Raw genomic sequence first — 8,000 nt, forward strand, 5'->3', positions numbered from 1 at the left:
TTGGTGAGAATTTTCCTTTAAAAAGTGTATTCCATATGTCATATATAGCAGGAATCTGATGAAATATGAAAGCAGTAATGGGAATTCTCTGTTAGGCTGTGTGCCCACGATCAGTAAATAGCAGCGTTTTGGACATGGTGTATTTTTGCTCCATCCAAAACGTAGGTAAATCTGCATGTAATGAATTGCTATGGGTGAGATTCATAAACATGCACCGCAGGTGAGTCTACGCAGCGTCAATAAGAAGCACAGATTTCTATAAATCCCAGCGTTTTCTACCCTTAAAGATGAACAGAAAAAAAAAAAAAGAAATATGTTACCGTTATAATATTTCCGCACCAGCCAGATGTCAATTGTGCTTGGAGATGCTCGACTCTAACATTGTTATCAATTGTGTCATACAGAGCGTTGCAATCAGATGAGTTCTTTCCAACATATGCTGTTGTATAATCATATTTAAGATAAGTCAGGAGGCATCTATTGAAGGAGATTTGCATGACATCAGGGTTACACTCCACTAATGGGTTCAGGTCGTTAATTGCTGCGAAGATAAAAAAAAGTGTCAGTATTTTAATTAATGATTTCCTTTATTCATCATATTATTATGCTTTACATGAAACTGATTCCTGTGCCTAAAACAAGCTGCATGCACGGTCTGTAAGAATAGTCCACAGCACTTGTAAACTATATACAGGTATGTATGCATAAATGTTTACCGTATATAAATCCCATTGAACACATGTGGAGAGATCTTAACATTGCTGTTGTAAGAAGGAGCCTCCAAATGCGAGGAACCTGGAGCAGTTTGCAAAAGAGGAATTGTCCAAAATTCCAGTTGAGAGGTGTAAAGGTACTGTCACACTTAGCGATACACCAGCGATCCCGACCAGCGATATGACGCAGTCAGGATCGCTGGTACATCACTAAGTGGTCGCTAGTGAGCTGCCACACAGGCAGATCTCACCAGCGACATCGCTGGGGACGGGGGTCGCTACTTACCTGTCACACCAGGCGATCCTGACGTCCTCCCGCCCGGCTCCACGCTCGTCGCTCGTCTCTCCACAGGAAGCGCCGCAGGAAGCTGACAACGAGAAACGGTCCAGGACGTTCTTGCGTGATCAGCGATAACCAGCAATATCGCTATAATGTCACAAGTTATAGCGATATTGCTAGCGATATCGCTTAGTGTGACAGGCCCTTAAGAAGCTTATTAATGGCTATAGGAATCGATTGATTGCAATTACTTGTTCCAAAGGGTGTGCACCCAAATATTAAGCTGAGGTAGCCAACAATTTGTGTCTGGACCATTTTTGGGGTTTTGTGTGAAATGAGGTTCAATTTTGCTTCTTCTCTGTGTTGTATGTGTTGCTTCAATACACACAAAGGAAATAAACATGTGTATAACAAAACGTGTTTTGGCAACAGATGTAAAATCATGGTGACAAATGCATATCACTGTTGGGCTGGGATCACACATGCGAGAAACTCAGCCGAGTCTCGCATGTTAATACCCGACACTCCCGCCGGCACTCAGGAGCGGAGTGTGCGGTTCCATGTATTTCTATGCGGCCACACGTTCCAATCCGAGTGCCGGCGGCAGTGCCAGGTATTAACATGCGAGACTCGGCCGTGTTTCTCGCATGTGTGATCCCGGCCTTGCAGTCAATCACTGAGGTTGTGACGTCGGCACTGAGCTCAGTGATTAGTTGCAGCGGTTATGTATATTTGCATTATGAACCTACCATATTTATATTTCTGCAGATGGAGTTGTAGAAAAATCTGTAACTTTTATTGGTAACATTTGGGGCATATGTGACTTTTTCATCGCTTTTTACTACAGCAGTTGTGAGACAAGGCGACATCAAATATAAAAATCTGGCTTTGTTTTTTTACCCCTAAAGCCAGTTTTCGCCTTCCTGACCAGACAAAATTTTACAATTCTGACCAGTGCCAATTTATGATTCTGAGATTGTTTTTTGTGACACATTGTACTTTCTATTAGTGGTAAATTTAGGAAAAATTATTTTACGCTTATTTGTGAAAATATAGGAATTTTGGCAAAAATGTTGAAAATTTAGCAATATTTAAAATTTCAATTTTAATATCTTTAACCTCTTCATGACCGGAGCTTTTTTTGTTTTTGCGCTTTTATTTTTCAGTCAATATGGCCATGTGAGGGCTTGTTTTTTGCAGGACAAGTTGTAATTTTGAACGACACCATTAGTTTTAACATATCGTGTACTGGAAAACAGGAAAAGAATTCCAAGTGCGGTGAAAATGCTAAAAAATGCAATCCCACAATTGTTTTTTGTTTGGCTTTTTTGCTAGGTTCACGAAATGCTAAAACTGACCTGTCATTATTATTCTCCAGGTCATTATGAGTTTATAGACACCAAACATGTCTAGGTTCTTTTTTATCTAAGTGGTGAAAAAAATTCCAAACTTTGCTAAAAAAAAATTTGCGCCATTTTCCGATACCCGTAGCGTCGTAGCGTCTCCATTTTTTGTGATTTTGGGTTGTGTGAGGGCTTATTTTTTGTGCTCCGGGATGACATTTTTAATGATATTATTACGGTGCAGATATGATCTTTTGATCGCCCATTATTGCATTTTAATGTAGCGGCGACAAAAAAAATGTAATTCTGGCGTTTTGACTTTTTTCTCGCTATGTCGTTTAGTGATTAGGTTAATCCTTTTTTTTTATTCAGGCGATTCTGGACGCAGCGATACCAAATATGTGTATGTTTGATTTTTTTACTGTTTTATTTTGAATTTAACAAAAGGGGGGTGATTTGAACTTTTATATATTTTTTTTCATATTTTTAAAAACATTTTTTTCACTCTTGGCATGCTTCAATAGTCTTCATGGGAGACTAGAAGCTGCCATAGCCCGATCGACTCTGCTACAAGCAGGCGATGATCAGATCACCTGCATGTAGCAGAATACCTCACTTGCTAGGAGCGCCGACCATCGGGTGGCACTCATACCAATCCGGCAGTGACAACAAGAGATGTCTCCAGGAGACCTTTGGTTGTCATGCCATCCCATTGATGACCTGCGATCACGTGACAGGGGTCACCGATGGGCAGATTTCCGGTGCGATTACTGGAAATGCATGTTAAATGCCACTGTCAGCGCTTGACAGCGGCATTTAATGGGTTAAAAGCTGCAAGTGGATCGCGATTCCACCTGCGGCTGTTCTGGGCACATGTCAGCTGTTTCCTGACATGTGTCGGGAAAGATGTGGGCTCACTGCTGGAGCCCACATCAAGAAGAGAGAGTCCGATGTGGGAGCACTATTACGCCCAACCTTGGAAAAGGGTTTAAACCAGTTCGTTATGCTGTACAAAATTATTTATAAACAACACTTCCCACATGTGTACTTTACATCTGCATCATTTTCAAAACTTTTTCTGTTAGGAAGTTAGAAGGGTTAAAAGTTTATCAGCAATTTCTCATTTTTTCCAACAAAATTTGCAAAAACATTTTTTTTTAGGGACCGCATCATGTTTGAAGTGACTTTGAGGGACTTATATGACAGAAAATACCCCAATTTTTTTTTATTTTTAGGTTTGTGATATGGAGAAACAAACATTAAAAAAAATGTTCAAAAGATACATTTAACACAGCAAGATGATTTAAACAATGGGTCATTTTTTATATCACATTTCTTTTAATGGCCAGTGTGAGGATTGAGAATTTTTTTATATGAAAAATGTAAATTACATTTTCAAAATATAAAAAAATACAATTAACATAAAAATTTGATTTAAGCAAGGATCATTTTTTGATAATACTTCTGCTGGCAACTTTATAAGCTCTGTTGGTATATACAGTATGCCCGAACGTGTAAATAAATGCAATGTGGAAGCACACTAATGTGTATAGGGTCATGAAGAAAATGATATAAAGATGTCTCTTTGTGCCAAATACTTTTTGGCATTCCTAAAAAGATGCATAAAGAAGTACAATTTGGTAACATCCGTTGCTTTTCATATCCTGTATATACACTATATATACATATACATAACACAGAGTAACATTAAAATGAATGCTTGTCTAGCAATAATTACAGAACGCATACTGCACTTACTTTTATTTTTGTAATATGTGCCATTACACACACATTCTCCTGCTGTGCATGTTTCATCGTCAGAACATAATGGATTACAGATACTTTCATCTGAAATTAAAAAAAAGAAATGTACACAAGCCTTCACAAAAAAGAAAGGCTTAGGTAAAACTAGACTTCGGCTTATTTTGAGAAATACAGCTGTAACGGGGCCTTTTTTTCTTACTTGTGCAGCAGGTAGCAGTTGGGTGGTAGTAATAACCAGGGGGGCAGCAGTCATTGGATCCTGAAAGGCAGACACCTTCTGTTGTGGGGACACAAGAGTCTATTCCATCCATGCAGAAACATGGACCAGTATCACAGGATCCACCACAGGTGTTACAACCTACAATCGGACCATCTGTAAAGGCAAGAACATAATATTTAGCATCATATTTAAGGAGTAACCGTCGTTTTTATCCCTATCTCCTGAATCAATAGCACATGTGAAAATAAGGAACATTTTATACAGAGAAATTTGCTTTTTTCTCTCCCATGGCCGATATTTAATTTTAAAAATTCTCAAATCACGGGTAAAATTACCGAGATAAGAGATAGAAGTTGCTACTGGTAAGATTCTATGTATATGGGGAGGTGGTAAGGCGGCGAAAGAGCTAGAGGCTGATATCGTCCCTCCTCCAACCTATACAAAATCTGATCGGTAGCCATTGCCATCCCCTATGTCAGCAATGTAAAACTCTGTCTTCATTGAAGACATATTTTATCCAAGAAGTGAAAATTTTGAGACTGAATGATCAGTCCAGGAGGAGAAAGAAGCAGATTTCTCTGATAAGATATGTTACAAAGATCCTCATTTTTGGGTCTACTGTTGATTTATAAAATAAACGTGCTAGTAACTCTTTAATACTTACTATACAAATGTGAGTGTAATAAAACAATTTAGCCGCATATGGTAAGAAGACGAGAAGCACGTGGTTGACTATGGTATCGACAACTCCTTGTATCTTAAAATGCTAAATGTTCATGAATTCACTGCAGTTACCCTATGTCTAAACACTCTGAGCAAGATCAAGACTGTGCAATCAAACAGGCACTCAGCACCACGGGCACGTGCCCCACCATCACCTCCCGCACTTTAGTTAAAAAGACAGCTATTTTATAGTATGAATATGGCAAAACCATCTTTTATTGGTATTTTATCCAGACTGAAACCATTGTTCATGATTATCAAGCTTGGCGTCTTTTTACGACGTTGCTTATTATTCACAGCCAACAATGAACAATGTGACTCTAAAACTGAGGCAGGAAAAAATGGTGTCCTGGCATTAATAAATCGAGGGCAATATTGAATAAAAGCACTATGTAAGCAATAATTAGCTAATGTAATCTAATCTGCTTCCCAGTAAATTGAGAATGTTTGTTACAGAAAAATGTTATCAAATTCAGAATGGAAGGTCATATAAGTATACTCACTGTAGCATCCAGCTTCTAAGAGAGAAAGACAAAGAAATGACATGGAATTACTATTGTTAGTGCTAATGTAATAAGAAAAACGACACATATATACATTTTATTTAACATTTTTCCACCCATTTGTCCACTAACCCCGCTAAATCAATTACAATAGATGCAATCTATACTGCGCCGTCTCGGCGATGTCTACACCCTTTTCCTGGAGAGTGACGTGACTTCTTGTGTCACATGCAGGCTGCAGCCAAGGAGTGTTCGCTGATCGGCTGCAGCTTTTACTATTTCATCAGAGCAGACGTCCACCCTGAAGGAATATTGATGATCTGCAGCCAAAGAGAATCTGCTGATTGGCTGCAGCCTGCGTGTAACACAACAAGTCATGTCACTCTCTGGGAACAACCACATTGAAATAGCAGGAATGGTGTCGCTGCAGGAGGTGAGTATCCACTGATAATATTTTAACTGCTCTCCTGAGTTATCTAGCTGGGGTTGTCCAGTAGTAGGCAAGGAATGGCTTCCTGTATGAGCAGAATATAAATACATTTATGAAATGCAACATGCACAAGCAAAAAAAGATTACAAAGGTAGCAAAAATCAGAAAAAAAAGTGGCATCTGTCTGCCACACATGTTCTCCTGTTGAAAAATATCCAGTGTAAAAGCTGAGGCTTGTTGTGACACATGAGAATACTTTGCTGAGAATGATGATTTTTTTCTTGTGCTGCCCTAAGGATCATTTCATCTGATGATATAGCGTTTTGATATTTGGGAAATTAACATTTTTAAGAACCCTCATTCACGATTATACGTCAGTGTATTTGCAGTCTAAGGCCGGGGTCACACTAGCAACTGCAATGCGAGAAACTCGCGCACCAATACCCGGCACTGCGGCCGGCACTAGAGATCGGAGCGCTGAGCCTAATAGAAATACATTCCGGTCCCGAGTGCTGGCGGCAATGACGGGCATTGATGTGGGAGTTTCTCGCATTGCAGTTGCAAATGTGACCCCGGCCTAAGGGCCCACTCTCACTTGCGATAAAAAATCGGATTGAACTCGAATTATTTTCTCATGCCGATTCAGAATGCAAGAGCGTCAGAGCACAGAGCACTGACACTCGGCTCACACTCACTGCGGAGCAGGAGAAGAGCATCATTAGCATATTGCATCCCATACTCTCACATGAGAGAATCGTGAGATGCCATACGCTAATGGGACTCTGGCCTGAGAGTCAGAAAACAAGAAAAACCAGGTCAGATTTCATGTTTTAGTAGAATACAAAGCAAAGCACGGACCATAGAAGGAAAGAAGGAAAGATAGATAGATAGATAGAATTAGATTCATAGCGAACTAATAGTAATTGTAGAAAGAGATAGGTGAATGTGAGTTATATTAGCATACAATTAAAAACTAGTGCTTTAAACATGATCAACCTCAGCATGTTCCAAATGAGCAGAACCACCATAAAGGCACATGACTACTAAATTTGGCTTTGACTTGCTATATTGTTAATAAGACAATACAGGAATTAAAGGTTTATAAAGGAAGTCTTTTCCCTGTGCCTATCCAATTTCTTAAAGTCTTTGTGGAACAACTGTTACTGCCATCCTTTTCAATATATTAAACATTTACCATAACCAGCATAGCTGAGCTTTGACTATGCTGTAAACCATATAGATGCCACTGTCAATCTGATAGCAGCATTTAGAGCAATTGCTGGTGAAAATGAACAATTTTTTTTCTTTAGAAACTCCTGTTGGGTTTTTTCACCACATAAAAAAATAATGTAAGTTTGGTACTGCTATAATGGTACTGACTTAAAGAATCACATGACAGATCATTTTTACCATGCAATGAACTCAGTAAAATTAAAACCAAAAACAATAGTAGAATTGCATTTCATGTGAGATTACAGGTGGCATCTACCAGTAGCATTTACTCTATACTACGCCAAACTTGATTATGGGAAGGGAAAGACGTAGGACCAACGAGATGGTCAAGAGATAGCTCAAGTTTGGAGGCTGGTGATTTTTTGGATGCCACAGCAATACAAATGAAATTTATATCATATTGTAGCTACACTGATAGGGCACTATTGATTTTACATAGGGCTTACATCACCCCATAGATCCAATCTAAAATGTCTCCCTCAACTTCTTATTGATGCTCTAAATGCAAATGTGTGGGGTTTCCTTCCCACTTACACCACAGTGGGCTATTTTTAATATTTTGGATGAAACCCAGAAAATATTACCTAGACATATTAAAGCTACTTTAATGATTTGTGCCTCGGCCACTATAAAAAGCATACTACATTATTGGTTCAGCCCAAATTTACCACCACAAGCTCTAATTTACACAAAAATCATGTGTTTCTTTTCAAAATGGACTGGCTAGATGCACTGACTAGCAAAGAAAGATTGTTGGGTAAATTTTTGAACACTTGGTCTTTAAATATCCC

The sequence above is a fragment of the Dendrobates tinctorius genome, unplaced genomic scaffold (assembly GCF_039654945.1).
Source record: "Dendrobates tinctorius isolate UK_male_01 unplaced genomic scaffold, ASM3965494v1 ptg000127l, whole genome shotgun sequence".
NCBI lineage: Eukaryota > Metazoa > Chordata > Amphibia > Anura > Dendrobatidae > Dendrobates > Dendrobates tinctorius.